The 19,194-nt window shown below is 42.2% G+C and overlaps 1 protein-coding gene across 1 annotated transcript in view; it reads left to right on the top strand.

Moving 5' to 3' along the window:
- Positions 1-12,876: 12,876 nt before the first annotated feature.
- LOC115556564 (sodium- and chloride-dependent taurine transporter) overlaps positions 12,877-19,194 on the top strand; it is a 20,305-nt gene continuing 13,987 nt past the window's right edge. The window contains exon 1 of the mRNA XM_030373664.1: positions 12,877-13,094. The gene's annotated coding sequence lies outside the window, so the exon portion shown is untranslated. The remainder of the gene's footprint in view (positions 13,095-19,194) is intronic.

Raw genomic sequence — 19,194 nt, 5'->3', positions numbered from 1 at the left:
GTTACGATGGTTCAATCTCCCCGACCGATATCGTCCAGAGGGGGACTGGCTAGCTGACTGGCATCCCTCTACAATCTGATGTCTTTCGTTTGCTTTCTCACTAAAAAACGGATTAAATAGGAGTGAAGTATGTATTCTTAAATGGTTGTCGAGCATGATTCCCTGGGTCGAAGGAGTTGTGGATGGATGCTTTAAGTCTACAGGCATGTAGTTATTGACATACATTTGATCTACAGCAACCAACAATGTGCACGGAAAACTGACAGAGGGCTTTAACAACTGTTTCCTCTTTTATAAGATCAACTCGCTTCCTCTTCTGGCTCCAGAAAGACTTTTTTCGGCGCCTGATTTTTTTGGAGACTAGATTACTTTTTAGGTAAAATTATCTTAGATTCTAGATTAGTTTGGAGCGCTAGCCTAGTTTGGAGCACAAGATTATCTTTGATCAGAAAATCTATTAACGTTTAAAGTTGGAATGCTAATAGCTGATTGGACCAGGAATTCATACAATAATTAAGTGACTGGTTGTTGCTATTTGGAATAGACCCACTCTCAATGGCCTTCCGCTTCACCCAAGGTCGTTGTGACCAGCTCTTGGTAGAAGTGGTGGTGAAAACAAACACTTATACCACATGGAAATTGTATTTATATTCTAAGATGGTCAGCAGCATTTCTTTGTGTGCGGGTGTTTTGTAATCTTTATGTGTATGTGTGGGGAGGGGTCAAACATGCATGCATTTTATGTTCATAAGTCATAGTCATAATGAGAAATAGGCTTTTCGACAATTCATTGTTGTTGTAAAAGAGCTGCAATGCATTCCAACGTATGATTGTTATTCAGATGAATAAAATAGCCTTGAGACATCCTTCACAATGCCTCAATGTCATCTCAGCTCATGTTTATCGTCACGTGTACATCAATAGAAAATTCATCACTCACGAATAGCACGAATGTGTGTATGTATATGGATATATGTTTGCATGATAACTAGAGTGCAGCACAGGCACAGCACATGCTAACGTCACATGTATGTGTATGTTGTGTGTGTCATGTGTGGAGTTCAAATGTCTATTGGGGTTCCGATGTGTGTGAGAGCGAGTGTATCTGAATCCATGTGTGATGGTGCGTGCTTGTGTCTTTGTTTGTGTCTGCAACTTTAACTGTAATCAGCTGCTGTGTCATCCTCGCTGGTCACATGATTATGGAGGTCAGGGAAGTATTCTGTGTGTGTGTGTGTGTGTGTGTTTGTGTGTTTGTGTGTTTGTGTGTGTGTGTGTTTGTGTGTGTGTGTGTGTGGGTGGGTGTATGGGTGGGTGTGTATGTGTGTGTGTGTGTGCTTGTGTGCGTGAGGGTGTCAACAACAGTACGTTTTAATTTGCTCAAGCGATACTTTATGTGGTTGACCATGAAGTGTTGCTTGAACAAGAGATACTTTATGTTGTTGGTATATCTTGCTCAAGATTCAAAGGACTTCATTGACATGGAAAAACGTACATTGACATCATTCTTCATCTTCATCCGTCTCTAACTTTTTCTCCCTCACACATTGTTTAACTTATAGTAGCCTGCATGCATTGGCATCAGAGATGGAGGTTATCTGCTGTTGAATAGCTCTTAAACGATGCACCCTAAAGGCCACAATATACTTAAAGTGATAGTCAAAAGAATCAAAATGTCAAATAAACATTACATTTCCGGGGGATTTATTAAAATGTTAAAATAAAGTAAAGTAATACACATTAACTAGAAATGCAATCCCTGAAGGTATTACGGTGTGAATGCCGAAGCCGAAATGCTCCGCTACACTGCTGAAGCTGAACGTTGAATCATTACACTGCTCTGATTCCCCCCCCCCTCCCTTGCAGTTTTGTATGGTTTGTACTTCCTCAAAGTCTGAAACATTGTTGCCTTATTAAGCTGCACCATGCCTAATGTGCGTGCCTGGCTTGGCCCTGTGAGTGTGTGGGTGATTGGTCACCCACTTGGTCATTTGTCCTTATGTGTCCCTCACTTCTGTTTGCCATCAGATTCGTGTTTGCCTCAAGCCATTGGTCGATTGAGCTGCTCGTACAGCCCTTAATCGCCCGTTTCTTTTCAAGACTAATCTGACGCATCACAACTCAAGCAACACCCGATTGACCCGCCCTAATTTTTCGGGTCTTCCTCAGGGATCTGTTGCACAGCGAAGGTGTCACAACAAGAGAGTCTGGACCCATGGTCTGGACATGGAGGGTAAAGGGTGGCTACGTAGCCGGGAGGGTAAATAAAAAAAAGGCCAGGATATACTTAAAATCAAGGTCGGAATTTCAGTGTTCTTATAGGCTGTGAAATGCTGTTGAACAAGCAATTTAGACAGGGTACAATGAAGACACTTGGTTTTATGATGCGCGACCCGTCGTTCACGTGGTACTATTGAGAGATAGCAAATGGTAGGCCTGCAGGCATTTCAAATGCTAAGACACGTGCCACGGAGGCTGGCACTTGTTTTGTTTCAAAGGGCAAAACAATTAAACCGCACCAGCCTTGCCCTTCTGCCCTCTCACTGGCCATGTTTAATCTCACTTCAAGCTTTTTATTGAAATGGTAATTTTCCGCACCGACCATGAACTCAACATTGTCTTCGTGTGCCATGGTCCCGAAGACCGTGTGGGGAAGTCATCTGTGATAGCGACTCCAATCCTCGGACATATTACAGAGGAGGTTGGACCATTGAAGCCATTGGTTCAGGATTTGGGTTCTCAGTTGGTGCAATTTGGAAAGATTACGTGAATGGTCTAATGAAAAAGAGTACATAATGCAGACTTCTGTTCTCCGTTTATGTTCAGTTGAGATGAAGTTGGAGTGTGTTTGAGAGTGAAGAATCTCCTGAGCACTAATGGAGGATTTCATAAACTCTAGGGTACCCCCCTTGCCTTGGCACATGTAGGATTTGAGTTTGTGATGTACAGTAGGCTTCTCTGTTTGTTAGGAATGTCGTTAGGATTGAATTATATGTAACCAGTCGCAATGAATACAACAGAGACAAGCATGAACGAGAGCTGTGCATAAACAACGCATGTTGGTGCACAATTGTAGTCCCCGTCACCGTCCTGTGGTATCGTGGCTTTACGTAGGCTCAGAGGAGGAGCCGCCTCTACTGGCCCTCCAACACCTCATCCAGCATTAACTGTTCTCCCATCCAAGGACTGACCAGGCCCAGCCCTGCTTACCTCCCGGAAAAAAACGCATTATAGCCAGGTAGCCATGGTGATGGTGGAAAATTTGCAATCAGCTCCGTAATCATTGTTGGTACCTGTGGTATAGGAGCAGCATTCTAGGAGCAGCATTCTAGTAGCACTGGGCTACTAGAAGTGTGCTAGGAGCAGGGTGATATGAGCAGCATTCTAGAAGCAGGGTGCTAGAAGTAGGGTGTTAGACTGATGGTAAAGTTGTATGGTAGCATGATGGACTAGCAGGGACAGCTATGAGTGAAGCCGGCTGGTTCAAATGTACCCTCTGATGGTGATCACAGCAGTAGGAAAAACCCAAACAAAATTCAAGCAGAACTGAAATATGTTGACTAAAGACAGCAACACCTGTATAATACTAGAAAATGTAAATAATTAAAATATATTGCTAGTTCTATCAAACTAGAGACTCAGTAAAGTTACAAACAGAGTTGCCCCAAACAAGCGCAACTGGTTTGGTGCCTAGTTGTATGATTCTGTTTATGATCCTGATATGATTATGATTATGGTTATGATTCCCTGTAAACCATAGCTCCCTATAGAACAGACCGTATTTTGCATTCCAAGCTGTCAGTTCTTGCAAAACCTATTAGCAAAGTCCCGTTTATGTAAGATTTTACTCCTGCGGGATGAGTCCAATGACAAATCATGGCATGATTATCAAAGCCTGAATATTATCCTTAGATGGTCTTTTATTCTACCAGGGTATAATTAATGGGTAGCCCAAATACGTTCTTGCAAATGGTTTAATGATTCATTGCTGGACTCGGCCCACAAAAACATAACAGTATGAAAACTTGCCTTTGGTTTTGGGTCTTTCCATATTCTGTGTTAAGATTGGGAATTCAACAAGGATGAACTATAATTGTTGTTTGGAATGTTTGGAACGGAACAACGACAGTATGCATTTTTAGTTTTCATCTAAATCTGATCATGGCTCACTAACGTGATATCCGGATGAGAAGAGTTGGTGAGCAATAATTGATTCACATTTTACTGGTATTGTGTGAACATTTGTTGGCAGATGGCATTCATTTTTATGAATTATTTCCCTTATAGGGTTTATAAAGACTCACCCTTGCACTCAGTAGATCAACGCCTTTATTCCTTCATTGAACCGAAGTGTCCCTGCTCATATCATCTTATTACTTTTAGACTGTTTTTATCTAAGAGAAAAAGCCGGAGGTGATGGGAGTGGAAAGGGAAAGAGGGAGAGTGAGGAAGAGAGAGAGTGGGAGAGAGAGAGAGAGAGAGAGAGAGAGAGAGAGAGAGAGAGAGAGAGAGAGAGAGAGAGAGAGAGAGAGAGAGAGAGAGAGAGAGAGAGGGCACAGGATAGAGAGGTGTCGAGGTGTTGGGGGGGAAAACAAGGAGGAGAGGTCAGGGGAATGGAGGGAGGCGAAAGGGAAGAGAGAAATTGGGCAGTCAAGCAGAGTGACTCAACCTTCTGACCATGCAGGAATGTGTTTTTCACTGGGAGAGATAGAGAGAGAGGGGGGAGTGAGAGAGACTGAGAGCGAGAGAGAATGTGATTATCCGTCAATTGAAGCAAAAGGAAATTTTAGTTTTTCTAAGGAGAAAAGAAATATGTGAGTTAAGCAGTTTAACATGCCAAGCAGGAGTTCACCGGGACAGCTAATACTTTGTTAAGGAGAGGCTGATTGGCCCTGAGTCTTGACCCCCCGCCCCCCCTCCCAACCCCACCTAAAGGCTTAACGATAAACAGCCTCATTGTTGGGTAGCATGAGGCTCATACCGAGCCCAATGCATGGAAGTTTACACGCTCCCCCGGCAAGACGAAGCCATCTAAATTCACACGGGTAATCGTCGGTTGGAGTTCCCGGCAGGTTGAAATGAGTGGCCCTGGCCCCTTGATATGAATATATATATAAACATTTGTAGCGTCAAATATCTTCTCATAAGCAGGGGGGCAGGACCCGAGTTTATCCTCTGGTGGTTTTAGACGCTAGGTTGTTACCTCGAGGAATTGTGTCAAGAGCTTTTCTAATGAAAACTAAGCTACAGTTTCTATGGAAAATGTGGGGCCCGCGTGCCGACGGGGGGTTTGACTTATGTCTGAGCCCAGAGGAGGTGAATGTAAGTACAACACCCTTTCCATTGTGTCAGGTACATGTTATTAACCATGTCACATGTTCATTATCGCTCGCCAGTTTAGATAGATAGATAGACACTTTATTGATCCCTTGGGAATGCTCCTTCAGGGAAATTCAAAATTCCAGCAGCGGTAGTACAGACAAGACACATAAACAAGCAAGAAAAACACAAGCTAAAATGCAACAAGACATTGTATAAATAAATACATTTTAAAAAGAAGAAGCAGCAGCAGCAGATGTTAGCAGCAATTACTATATCATATTTGTGTTAATAAATGGAGTGTGTAGCAATAAATTAGATTATGTTTTGCACACACAGCTGGCCTGTCACCTGTATTCATACATGGAAACTGCTGTTGTCGTGGTAACATGTCTCTCAACTAATTTCAAGATATGCTCATCTCAAGATATGCCTGCCAAACACGACCTGTCTAAGGTCTGTCCTTTGATGTATCCTTCCACCCATCTCTGTCTGTCTATCCATCCATCTATCCAGCCATGTCTGTCTGTATGTCTGTCCATCCACCCATCTCTGTCTGTTTGTCTATCCATCTATGTCTGGTCATCTGTGGTGGGCCATATCTGTTCTCCAGAGCGGTGAGTTGTTTAAGCGGTTAGAGATGGTAGATATGAGAGTGAAGAATCAACCATTGGATGAGGCTGAACTTCAGGACAGATGTATGTTATGTGAAGGGCAGGAACTAATTGACCACATGAGTAGATGATAAAGATTCAATAGACAGTTTTCAATAGCATTTGATGTTGGTGCACTTCTGCACTATAGAGCCTAGCACGGCAGAGTGGGGGGGGCTAATCTCTGTACACGGCTGGCCCACTGCATGCTTGGTAGGGAGGGATTAGCACCCAGCAGGGCTCAACAGCCCCTCAATCCCGCCCCCACAAACAGCAGGTGGTTGGGGGCCTGAAGTGCATATCAGGTTCAGATCTCTGTGCTTCATAACTATATCATAACCCTTAACGTTAACCTTAACCATAACCCTAACGTTCAACTTTAACTATAACCATAACCCTTACCCTTAACCTTGACCTTAACTCTTATCTATATCCCTTAAAGGTTCTTGAACACTGCCCCAACAAACACCAACAACATCTACTGATTTGTCCTGTTTTCCACCAAATACCTGTTGCACCTGTGAATGCACTAATGCTGGCATATGCTTAGCTAAAGTATCAATTTTCTGAGTTAACTCGTCTGCCTTTAATAGATTTGATGCATCAACACTACTATGAATATCTCTCTCTGATTCACTTTATCTCTGCCCCCACCCCCCTTCTCAGTTTACTTTGTTCACTTCTGCCTCTCTCTCTCTCTCTCTCTCTCTCTCTCTCTCTCTCTCTCTCTCTCTCTCTCTCTCTCTCTCTCTCTCTCTCTCTCTCTCTCTCTCTCTCTCTCTCTCTCTCTCTCTCTCTCTCTCTCTCTCTCGTGCTCTGTGTTTCTGATGTTCTTTCAGGAAGTTCAGATTGAGCAACAAGTGACATTTCCTGTCATGTGATGTCCCCTTGGGTCATACAGTAGTTGGTCCACAGGGCCAGCTTCTCATTCAGCAGTCAAAACAATAGATGATTTGGAAAACAGGTTAAGGTTTCAAGAAATTAAAATCTGAGCAAACACAAGTACGCTCTAATCTGAGAAAGTTTGAATCCAGCAATCCTATAAATCCAATGCATTTTATTATTATAATTATTATGTAATGTGCACCTGGGGAGGTTCTGCTCAGCTACACCTGTAGAGGTACACCTGGGGCAGCCCGCCAGTAATGGTCAGTGTTTTTCATATCAGACAGGATGGGGCTATTTGCTTGAGATTCAGACCATCATTTGGATGATGCAAAGCGGTGCTGATTTGTATCCTTACAGCTGGGGTGGTAAAAGTAACCACATTCTTTATTCAAGTTCAAGTTCAGATACTTTTGTTAAAAATACTATTGTAAAAGAAGAAGTAGTGAATCAACTTCTTTACTTAAGTGAAAGTGGACAATTACAGGCTTTGAAACATACATAATAAGTATAACAGTTAGAATTATTCCTCTGACATTTCTACTGCTCATGTGCAAACCTAACTGGACCTCATGTCATGTTGATATCATTTGAAGACATTTAAAGTTAAAACTTTTCCAATAAAATAAAGAACATACTGAAAATAATGAACATTAACTTTGCTCCAATGTGAAAATCGGTTTTAAATGTCAGCAGCAGAACTCAAAACATTAAGACCATAACGAGATCACACAAGAATTGTTCTAAGAGCTGACAACTTCAAAATGTCTCTTAAATAAGGCAATGGATAGGAAATGTCTTGTTTCTACTCTGAATCTCGCGGAGTTGCTTGTTCTCCCATGGACCTCTCTATGGGAGACCTTCCCCCAAGTGACTCCAACCTCCCTTCTCCCAAGAGACCAGAACATAAATAATGTACCTCGGCTTCAAATATTTTCCAATAACGAGACAGCAGTATTCCAAGCGATTAGTATTGTAACATTCTTCTTTCACTTTGAAAAAGTTTCACACATTCAGCTGAAGCCAAGGACACAGGATTAAGTTTTAGCATAATTTATAAACAACTCCTTCCTTTGCTACTTTAAACCAGAAAAAGATTATATGCTATTCTACTATTAGTCATCGCTATTCATTCTAACTATCGAGTCTGTTAAATCAAGCTTTTATCCAAAGAGCCTGAAAGTGTATCAGAGAATGGTCGTTAAGTGGTGGTAGGGGGCATCTTGCTCAAGGATGGTTCGGACTGCGGACATTGGGGATTGAACCCGGAACCTTTCAGCTGGGAATAGAACCTCTAATCACAGGACTATCTCACCCCCTCATTATTGTTAATAGCAGCTGGCCTGCACTTAAAGCACAGCTCTCATGATATCAAAATGGCTGCTTTGCATCTAAAACAAAGTGGCCCATTCTGAGTGTAATCCTCTGTGAACCATTTGGAGTCAAATTCTCCGCAGGGGTCTCGCTCACCGAACCGACTGACCCTGGGGGCGGTTTTACGATCGCCTGTTCTCGGCCATCTCTTGTTAAGTGATTTATTTCTCCATCGTCTCCTGTTCTGTCAACTATTGTTTGTTTATCCTGTGTTAAGTCAATTATTAGTAAATTATCACGCCAAGGTAAAGGGGGAAATTGCAAGATTGAGACCGAATTAGGAACTCCAAATTCCAAATATTGGATTGAGTTGTCTATGCCTGAACACGTGTGCAAACAAGCTGAGCGTGACAATATATTTAGCATAGAGCGCAATTATTCTAATCAACAATAACAAACGGCGATCAGTTCGACATGGTAAATTGATCTGCTAATGTGTACACTAGAAATGTATTTATTGTTTGTGATTATAACCCAGCCCATGTGGCACCTGTTTGGAAATCCTTCAGCGCTCAAACTGTCTCAATCTTTCAGATATAGCTATAATATCTTCAATCTCAGGTGATCTGTAAAGTCTGCTTCTCGCCATGGCTGCGGCACGCTGTGTTTTTACCTGGCAACCCGGGCCGCGGTAATAACTGATAAGTCACACCCACTTTAAGAGGTCATGCTAGTTCAGGGCATGACCAAATCTGAGTGTTTGCAGACGATAAAACTTGTCATGTTATCAGTGCTGTGTCATATCCTGCCTTTCACTCTATGTCTCTACCTCAAGTTGTGCCCCAATTTCACAATGAAACACCTAGGGCCCGGTTGATCTCATGGTGTTACAGTGGTTAATGTTATGGTGTTACGGTGTTGCTCTCATGGTGTTACGGTGGTTGATGTTATGGTGTTAAGGTGTTGCTCTCATGGTGTTACGGTGGTTGATGTTACGGTGTTGCTCTCATGGTGTTACGGTGGTTGATGTTATGGTGTTACTGTGTTGCAGGTAAACATGTCTGAGGGGTAATTTTTACTTTTATACTTGGTATTTCAGAGCCTGTACTTTTCCACTTTCCCAAGAAGTTGAATCAGTCCTCCCATCTGGGATCAATATAGTACTATTGCTTATCATATCTTATTTCTTAGAAGATTAGATAGTACTTAAAGGGCCCCTATTTTACCACCAGGTGTGAGTGTGATTGGCCATTATAAGTCATTAAAAAATCTTCCATGCCCTGTGACATAGTGACATCACAAGTGGAGGACAGCCCCCCTTGACATGTCACTTTGTTATAGGGGAGGACAGATTTTGAAATGGCTTGTCACACCTGGTGGTAAAATAGGGGCACTTGAATTAATCCCAGATAAGAAATGCACAGAAATTCTGTAGTTAGTTATATTATTGTTAAGTCCGCTCTTCCCACTTGGAGCACCAGGGTTGGGTTTAGGGTTCAGCTCCATAAGAAGCAGAAATTCCAGTTCAGTCCACTAATGTAAATCTTAAAAAAAAACAACGAGGGGCCCGTAGCATAGATCTCTTCTCCATCATACCCACCTTCCACTCTACGTGGTAATCAACTTTCTATTGTTAAACAGGTTGGGACTGTCATGCTGATTTGGTGCCATTTCCTCAAGGCATGCCCTTTCAATATGAAACACTTATGGACATGTTGCTCTCATGGTGTTACGCTGTTTTTTTCATGGTCTTACTCTGACGCTGTTATAGTGTTACTGTGTTGCTGTAATGGTGTTAAAGTGTTACTCGGTTGCTGTTATAGTGTAACTCTGTTGCTGTTATAGTGTTACTGTGTTGCTGTTATAGTGTAACTGTGTTGCTGTAATGGTGCTACTAAGTTGCTGTAAGTGTTACTCTGCTGCTGTTATAGTGTTACTGTGTTGCTGTAATGGTGTTAAAGTGTTACTCGGTTACTGTTATAGTGTTACTGTGTTGCTGTTATAGTGTTACTGTGTTGCTATTACACGGTTACTGTATTGCTGTAATGGTTTTACTCTGTTGTTGTCAATGGCGGTTCTACACAGGGGCCTACGGGGGCCAGTGCCCCTTTAGACATCTCCCTGCCCCCCTCTGTGCCCCCCCCCCCCCGTGCTGACCAAATAAAGCAATTATGATTTTACTGATTTTACGGAACTAATGCGATGCATCGTTCTACACGGGTAAATTGAGGGGCGCACCCAAACAACGTGCTGCTGCTGCTCGGTAAATGAGAGCTCAGCGACTCTTGGAGAAAGGAGCCACGATTTCTCCTGTTGCAAGAGTCGAAGCTAAGCAAAATGATTTCATTTCGTAAGTGACTTGTTGTTCTTGCACATCACCGTGTTACTGTTGTTCCTCACACTGATGATGAAATTAAGTTTGTTAATGTCTGGTCTCGATATATGTAGAAACTTAATCATATAAACTCATCGAGGCAGAAGCGAGAATCCAAATGTCAGTATCCTTGCTAGGACTAGGATAAAAAATGTTGTGATGTTAACCACGTATTTTCATCCGTTTTGGCTGCTGCATTGTGATAACAAATACATTTGAGTAAAGAGTAGTAGGCTATCTGGCTGTGTTAAGTAGGGAGGGATGGTTATGCAACAAAATCGTTTTCTTTCTTCTAATAGCAGCTATATTAAAGGAGGAAAGAACAGTAGAAAAGGGAAGTTTCCTTTGAGTTCTTTAGACTGTGCAAGATTGCTGTAACGCTTGTACAAAACAAATGTTTATATGATTTTGATGATTTAGGGCATAAGCTCCATCAATTCAAGATAGCATGAAAGCAAAATACAGACGTTTGAAACATTTGTACAAAATAAATGTATAATAATTGTTAGCCTTTTTTTTGTGCCCCTCTGGTTAAACACTGGCCCCTCCTTGGCCCCCTAGTAAAATGTAGAACCGCCACTGGTTGTTGTTAAAGTGTTACTGTCTTGCTTTTAAATGGTTACGCTGTTGCTGTTATAGTGTTACTGTGTTGCTGTAATGGTGTTAGTCTGTTGTTGTTGTTAGTTTAACTGTGTTGCTGTTAAAGTGTTACGCTGTTGCTGTAAGTGTAACTCTGTTGCTGTTATACTCTGTTGCTGTTATAGTGTTACTGTGTTGCTGTTATACTGTCGCTGTGTTTCTGTAATGGTTTTACTCTGTTGTTGTTAAAGCGTTACTGTGTTGCTGTTAAAGTGTTAGTGTGTTGCTGTTAAAGTGTTACGCTGTTGCTGTTATAGTGTAACTCTGTTGCTGTTATAGTGTTAGTGTGTTGCTGTTAGTGTTACTGTGTTGCTATTGTAATGTTACTGTGTTGCTTTAATGGTGTAAGTCTGTTGTTGTTAGTGTTTCTGTGTTGCTGTTAAGGTGTTACGCTGTTGCTGTTATAGTGTAACTATGTTGCTGTTATAGTGTTACTGTGTTGTTGTAATGGTGTTACTCTGTTGTTGTGATGGCATATTTGTTATTTTACCCTTTCTGCCATTCTTTTTTTTCTTTCTTTCTTTCTTTCTTTCTTTCTTTCTTTCTTTCTTTCTTTCTTTCTTTCTTTCTTTCTTTCTTTCTTTCTTTCTTTCTTTCTTTCTTTCTTTCTTTCTTTCTTTCTTTCTTTAAATCTTCTTTATTCTTTATTTAGTTATCTATCTAAATCTCTTTATTTCCATTTCTGTCGGACTATGCCCTCTAGTTTTCATGCCTTGGCATGAATTGGGATCAGGCCATTCGATTGTCTAATCAGTTTTTCTCAGGGCATTTCAGCAGTCAAGTAATTCTATAGCCTGTTCCCTTCTTGAAATACTTATATAGGCCTACTTTACTTTGGTATCAATCAGTATGATGGATATACAAGCAGAACTTTTACATCTATACATCGGTAGAGCTGACATCTTCTCCAGCTTTCTTGCATAGATCTAGTGTGTTTGATTTGCTCCAGTTCACTTTCTTGATGATTCTGGAGTAAAAGAAACAAGCGTTGGAAAACTGTGAGATATAAACAGTAAATATAAACGACAGAGGATGAAGATGCCAAACCCTACCTGCTCCCAAATAAAATATCAAAACATAAATAACATACGTTTGACATTGAAAAACGGTTGTCAAATGACCAAATAATATGTATATTTTTTTTTTTACATACATTTCCCAAATGCATCCAGAATAGAAGGTTTCAGCCTTCATTATATTATCTACTAATTTCATAATTTAAACACGTTTAACAAGTTTTACAAAATCTTACTTGTATTGTTCAGTGGGCACCTTATTCCTTCTAGTGGCAGCTGGTGTTACAGACACCTTTATTTTGAATTGTTACACTGTAGAGACACTGTAGTAATAACGATTGATGCAGTGCATCTTTATTGCACATTGCACTAACGTAGGCCTACTCTGCAAAAAGGGTATTTTGTAAACCTTTTTGTGTTTGTTTCATTTTCCCGATGCTTGAGGAAGCAACCATGAACTTTTCGGTAACATGTGGCCTCGGGTATTTGAGTCATCCGTTTATTTGAGGAGTATTTGGCAAGCTGGACATGGTAGATTTTCATCGCAAGCAGAACAGTAACAACACGTCTTCTATAGGCGAGCTAAGTGTTTTGAGGCTCATGATAACAGAATCCAGACGCTCTCGCCCAGTCTCGACACGGCGTGCGCGCGCGTCGTCGGAAGCGCGCTTCGTGTGTGAGCGGTGGTCCGCTTCCGCTTTGTTTAGAGGCAGGCCGGTGTTTTTCCACTGCTGTGTGTTGGTCCCCCCTTTTTACAATTCTTATAAATTAAAACTACCCTCCCGCCGCCTTTAGTCGCTCACACAACCGTCAACGGGAACTGACACACGAAGAGACACGCACGTATTTAAAGGAGATACAAAACGGAGAATTTAAGCAGCAATCATCTAACAGGTAACGGAACATCCGACACACATCTTAGATGGAGTTTTGTCTCTAAGAAGGTCAGGCTTTTTGCCCGGGGGAGAGTGAATAAACAAGGATCATATCTGGGATATTTGCTTTCCCTCCACCAGTCTATTGTCAGTAGCCTACCTGGATTAACGGGCGTTCTAATTAATTTCAGTGAATTCGAGATTGGAGACGTTTTGTGCTTGGCTGCTGTCAGTATTTAAATGGAAACATTTGATTGTGCCATGTTTCCGTTGAAAACCTGATCAGAGCTGGGGCGAGACATCGGGGAGATTCTTCTTTATTCTAGCGATGTGGGCTTTATTGTGAAACACCGCCCTGGCCCTAGACGCGCTGCGAGGCTGCGTGCATCGGCCGCACGGCTCATCCAAGGCTGGTTAAATGTTGGATTCAAGCAGATCGATTGTTCTTCCGTTATGGCTGGCCTGTTACCAACTGCCTGTTTTTTTCTTCTTAATTAAGCTCGCACTCCTCTCCGCACTGTGCGGTTACTGTCAAGTGATTTCGCGGTGGCCAGGAGTCTCTCATTAACAGCCTCCAAGTAGATAATAGGATTCGTCTCATAAAGCCATGCCGCGGTGTTTTTTTTTTTTTTGCACATCCGTGTTTAATTTGACGATGGCATTTTTTTCATTTCCACCAGCAACGTCCTTACATGGCGTTCACTTGTCTGTTCGTCACACTTCAGGCCTCTTATCGTCGTGCGCGGATACAAGATGAAGCTGACTCGCCGCGTGCTCTTTATCAAAAATCCTAAATCAATTTGAGAGAGCATTTCGCCATGTAGCCCAACCGCGCTGGGAACTGTGGAAAGTGAATCTGTTTGATGTAAGCGTAAAATAGTTTGTTGTATCTTTAGTTCACACTCTGTGTGCGTATGTTTGTGTGTTTGTGTGGCTGCGTTTGTTCGTGCGTGCGCGCGCGCGCGCGTGTTATTATGAGCAAATCGTCTTGTGGGCCAACAAGGAAGGTCTCGTTGCTGTGAAGACGGAGCCGTTATTATTTTTTATTTTTGTTCGTTTTCCTCTGGTACCACGTTGCCACAGGAGGAAGCTAAACGCAGCTTTTGTCTGTGGGATGTGTGCCTGCCTGGGGAAGCGTGTCTTAATGATTACGATTGGTGGTTGGAATTAGTTGTCAAAGTAATGATGCCCACAATTATTTAAGGCCCGAAAATGTCTACATGCTAGTTTGCATATTATGAGGACATCTCATGCCGACGGCGCCCTCGCCTCACCTCACAGTGCTTCTGGTCTGTTATGAAGTACTATTCTGTGTGTGTGTGTGTGTGTGTGTGTGTGTGTGTGTGTGTGTGTGTGTGTGTGTGTGTGTGTGTGTGTGTGTGTGTGTGTGTGTGTGTGTGTGTGTGTGTGTGTGTGTGTGCGTGCGTGCGTGCGTGCGTGCGTGCGTGCGTGCGTGCGTGCGTGCGTGCGTGCGTGCGTGCGTGTCTGCCTTATGGGTATATGGTTTAGCATGCATGTGTTTGTGTGCCATGTATTTCCCATAATGCTGTTCCCCTCAAGGACACTTGAGGTGAACATCGTTCCACCCTGATTGTCACCTTGTGGTGCCAATTTACTCTCTCTCTCTCTCTCTCTCTCTCTCTCTCTCTCTCTCTCTCTCTCTCTCTCTCTCTCTCTCTCTCTCTCTCTCTCTCTCTCTCTCTCCCTCTCTCCCTCTCTTTTTCTCTCACGCACACGCATGCATCCATGCATGCATGACCACACATTTGCACACACATACACAGACGCACCCCTTTTTTTCTTCTGTGGATATATTTGTGTGTGTTGTCTTATATCTTAATTATGATTAACGATGAATCGCCATGCGTGAATAATCTTTAATGATCAGAAGATTAGTTCACAAAACAATGTTTTTCTCTGTGTTTCTCTCTTCCTCTATCTTTATATCAGGTGTCCTCTGACTGTCTCTCCCTAACTACCGGGGTCAGTGGGGGGTCTTCTTCTGGAAAGCTTTCACTTTTTACAGGCTAATTGAACCTATAGACGACTAGGTACAGACAACTACTTAGTTACGGTATTGTTGGGTATGAAAATTATTTTGAAATAGTAATAGCATTCTTGTTGTTCAGTAAACTCTACACTATTATCATACATTGGTTACTACTAGTATACTACCCAGTGACAGTAGTTTGACAGTGCTTTTTGTTTTCACGTGGGATGTTTAAGTCTGTGGTTTTGAAGAGGTAGTTTATCTTTCACCTGAGCCAGTCAATGTTATCAGTAGAGGGACTACCTTGTTGGGGTGGTGTATGTTGTTTTTTGTGTGCATCTGTTGTGTGTTGTGTGGGTCAAGGTCTCTAAAGGAATTCGAACAGAGAGACCTGATAAGCTGAAAGATTGCTACTGTTTCAGTGTGAGACACAACCATATCTCTTTTATCTCTGTAAAAGTAAGACAAACGCTCACCATTACATTCAAAGCCCTTTTTTCATAGATGTGTTCTGTTCGGTTCTTTGACGATTCTAAACCCCAAAAACAAGATGGACGTGAACACAAAGGTCAATTGTGGTCCTTTTGTGTTTTTTGGAATGTTTGCTCGATTGTTCCGATGCAAACCGAACCAAAATGGAGGTGTGGTTCTTTGGTGTTTTCGGCAAATCACCAAATGAAGCTGTTTTAACATTAAAGGGGTCATATTATGATTATTTGGTTTAACCCTTTGCTTAAGTGTGTTATATATCCTTTCATTTTTATTTTGCTTAGCTAAAAAAGTCAAAGCCAGAGCTAGGGGGAGTTTCTCACTCCCTTGAAAATCACCATGTCGAGAAGATTCTGTACTAAAATTCCCTTTGCATTAGGGCTTTGACTTTTGCACAAAAATCATCTTCGAAGTTTGTTTGTTTATTAATATTAATATTTGAATATATTCGAATATTTATTAATAGTATTTTGACCATTAAATGCCTTCAGTAAGTCCTGGACTGGGCTTTGCGAGGTTTGTTTACCGGCGTTGCTATGGTTACTGGTTTTGCGTGTTCCAACGGTTTATTAGGTTTCCAATAAATCGCTGTCTAATCAATACTTCATTCACTGCCACTTCCGTGGTCATTACAATATTATGAATAGACTACGTCGGGTTCTCCGACGTCTCTCCCTTTTGGCCTGCCCATAACAGGTTTGAATATTAAGGGCTGCCTAATATTCGTTAGAATTTTGATTTATTTTTTGATATTCGAATTATATTCGAATAACGAAGTTCGGAGTCAAACCCTGCGTTCACACCAAAAGATGCAAAAAGTTGACGCGCGTCGTGATCCCATTCAAAGTGAATGTAGAGACGCGTTGCTGCTTTGCTGCCGCAGCATTTGCTGCCGAGAAAACGGGCAGCAAAACTTGATTTGCGGCGCGTCAAAATCTGATTTGCGGCGCGGCATGCCCGTGCCCGGCAGCGGGCACGGGCATGCCGCGCCGCAAATCAGATTTTGACGCGCCGCAAATCAAGTTTTGCGGCCCGAAGGGCGCGTTCACGTATTTTGCGGCGCGTCAAATGCTGCTCGAGTTGAAATATTTCAACTTTTGACGCGCCGCAAAACCTTTGACGCGCCGCAAAACTTGATTTGACGCGCCGCAAAACTCAGGCGTCAACGCGTTCGGGCAGCAAATGCATCTTTTGGTGTGAACGCAGCCCTACTTTGCATGGACTTCATTAAGAAGAGGATGTGAAGAACTGGATACCTTTCATTTTCAGCGCTCCAGCATTGCCTAAACCTCGATTTTCACATTGTTTAGTCTTTACAGACCAACACTTTGTTGGCCCAACTTGGAGCTTCAGGATCACAACCTGACTGTAAGTATGCTTTGTTAGTTAGGTGAGTGCTGCAAGCAGCTGTCAACCATTGTTATTATTAGGCTTTATTATTCTTTCTTTCTTTATAATTCTCTACAAACTTGGCCACACTTCTTCCCCAAATGTCCAAATTAGCTTGGAATTGCATGCTACCATTCATTTATATTCTATATGAATGCTTTTATGCTATATTTTATATTTAAATATTAAACCTTCAACCTCTTATTTTTTATAATGGATGTCAATGGGAGGACACCGTCATTTTCCGCTTCGCTGGGCATTACAGTATGTTGAAGTTTCCACAAGTGCACTAAGAAGTTATCAAATATACACTTTTGTCCGTCTACAATCGAAACGTTACATTTGATATACAGTATTTATAGTTAGAACTTTACATCTGAAATGTAAGATGGCTACTAATTACCACTGCAAAACGACCTGCTCCACTCCAGTCATTCTGAATGTTCAGCCTGAATTTGCGATTCTGTCGGGTCAGAACATGTACGGCTGAACCTAGTTGATATCCGTGATGTTGACAGCTGCTCGCTCTAAGGGGTGTGATATTACAGACACATGCTCAAAGCGTTAGACCAATCACCACAGAGTAGGAGAGCAGACCAATCAACGCAGACTGGGCTTTTAAGGGGGGAAAATTAAAAAAAAAAGAACAATATGGGACCTTTTAAGCCTGATCACATTGCCAGGGTCATCTCTGGCTGGGCCGCAAACACAGCATTGCTGTGTTCGTTGACCCAATCACACTTCACACTCCGCTCCCTTTGTGGTTTAGTGTCAATACTCAGAGTATTATTTAGTGTCAGAGTTCAAGGCAGCCTTCAGGTGAACCCGAGCCAGGGTGCAAGCAAGGTTCAGTCTCTGAGCCTTTCTATATCTAGTCTGACCTCAAGCACATAAATAAAAGTATCTCGTCCGAACCAAGCAAGAAACACAGCTTATGGCTGATTATTAGAGGTTGCCATTGTCTCTCACCCTTTCTGGCAAACTCTTGCTGTATGTGTGTGTGTGCGTGTGTGTCTTTCTGTCCCTCTCTCTCTCTTTCTGTCTCTAAAGCCGATAAAGCTTTATTGAGAAAAAAACAGACTTTAAATAATTATTTAAAAGTTGCTAATATGATGCAGAATACGATGATGATGCTGATGATGAGGAACTGAAAGGTCTATAAAGGTTAATAAAGATAATATAGAGGACAAAATAGTTGAGGAATGAGAGGAAGAAAAGGCAGATGGGGGTAAGAGAGAGAGAGAGAGAGAGAGAGAGAGAGAGAGAGAGAGAGAGAGAGAGAGAGAGAGAGAGAGAGAGAGAGAGAGAGAGAGAGAGAGAGAGAGAGAGAGAGAGAGAGAGAGAGAGAGAGAGAGAGAGAGAGAGAGAGAGAGAGAGAGAGAGAGAGAGAGAGAGAGAAAATATGTAGAAGGAGTGTACAGAGGGCAAGAAGAAAGACGAGAAGGAGACAGAGAGAGAGAAAGAGAAGAGCATTTTAATAGACCTTGCAGCTCAGTGGAAATGTACATGGTCTTTAAATAGGCTGCCATGTTATATAAGTGGTCTGGTGTGTGTGTGTGTGTGTGTGTGTGTGTGTGTGTGTGTGTGTGTGTGTGTGTGTGTGTGTGTGTGTGTGTGTGTGTGTGTGTGTGTGTGTGTGTGTGTGTGTGTGTGTGTGTGTGTGTGTGTGTGTGTGTGTGTGTATATTATGTGTTTCTGGACAGGATCAGAATTTGTAAAGCCCAGAATCTGGTACAGTGATCATGTGCACAAACACACACACGCACGCATTCACACACACACACACACACACACACACACACACACACACACACACACACACACACACACACACACACACACACACACACAAGGAACAATGGCGCTCTATGTTTCATGGTGAGGTGAGGTGTTGCTGGGCGAGTCAGAAGGTTTCCATGGTAACTGGTGTCTCTCCTGGTCTCTTTACTAGTATCTCTTTGTCTCTGTCCCTCCTTCTGTCTCTCTGTCTCTCTCACTCATTTTCTATCTCTCTTCTTGTCTCTCTTTAGCCGTTTACAAAACTGTTATTTGTCCGCACTAAACCTCAGCCCAGGGTCAACAGTTGGCAGAACTATGAGCACTGCCCCAGCTGTACTCTCCTCTCGCTATCTGTATCTATTGTACATGGATCAGTGCTGAGTGTTCCTTCTTAAGGTTATCATAGTCGTCTTGTCCCTCGGTGTCTGTTTATGGCATTTAGGTCAGACTGTGTTGTTCAATTTATTTCAAT

Source organism: Gadus morhua, chromosome 13 (assembly GCF_902167405.1).
Source record: "Gadus morhua chromosome 13, gadMor3.0, whole genome shotgun sequence".
Taxonomy (NCBI): Eukaryota; Metazoa; Chordata; class Actinopteri; order Gadiformes; family Gadidae; genus Gadus; species Gadus morhua.
The sequence above is the reverse complement of the archived record's forward strand: the minus strand, read 5'-3'. Positions and strand labels throughout refer to the sequence as shown.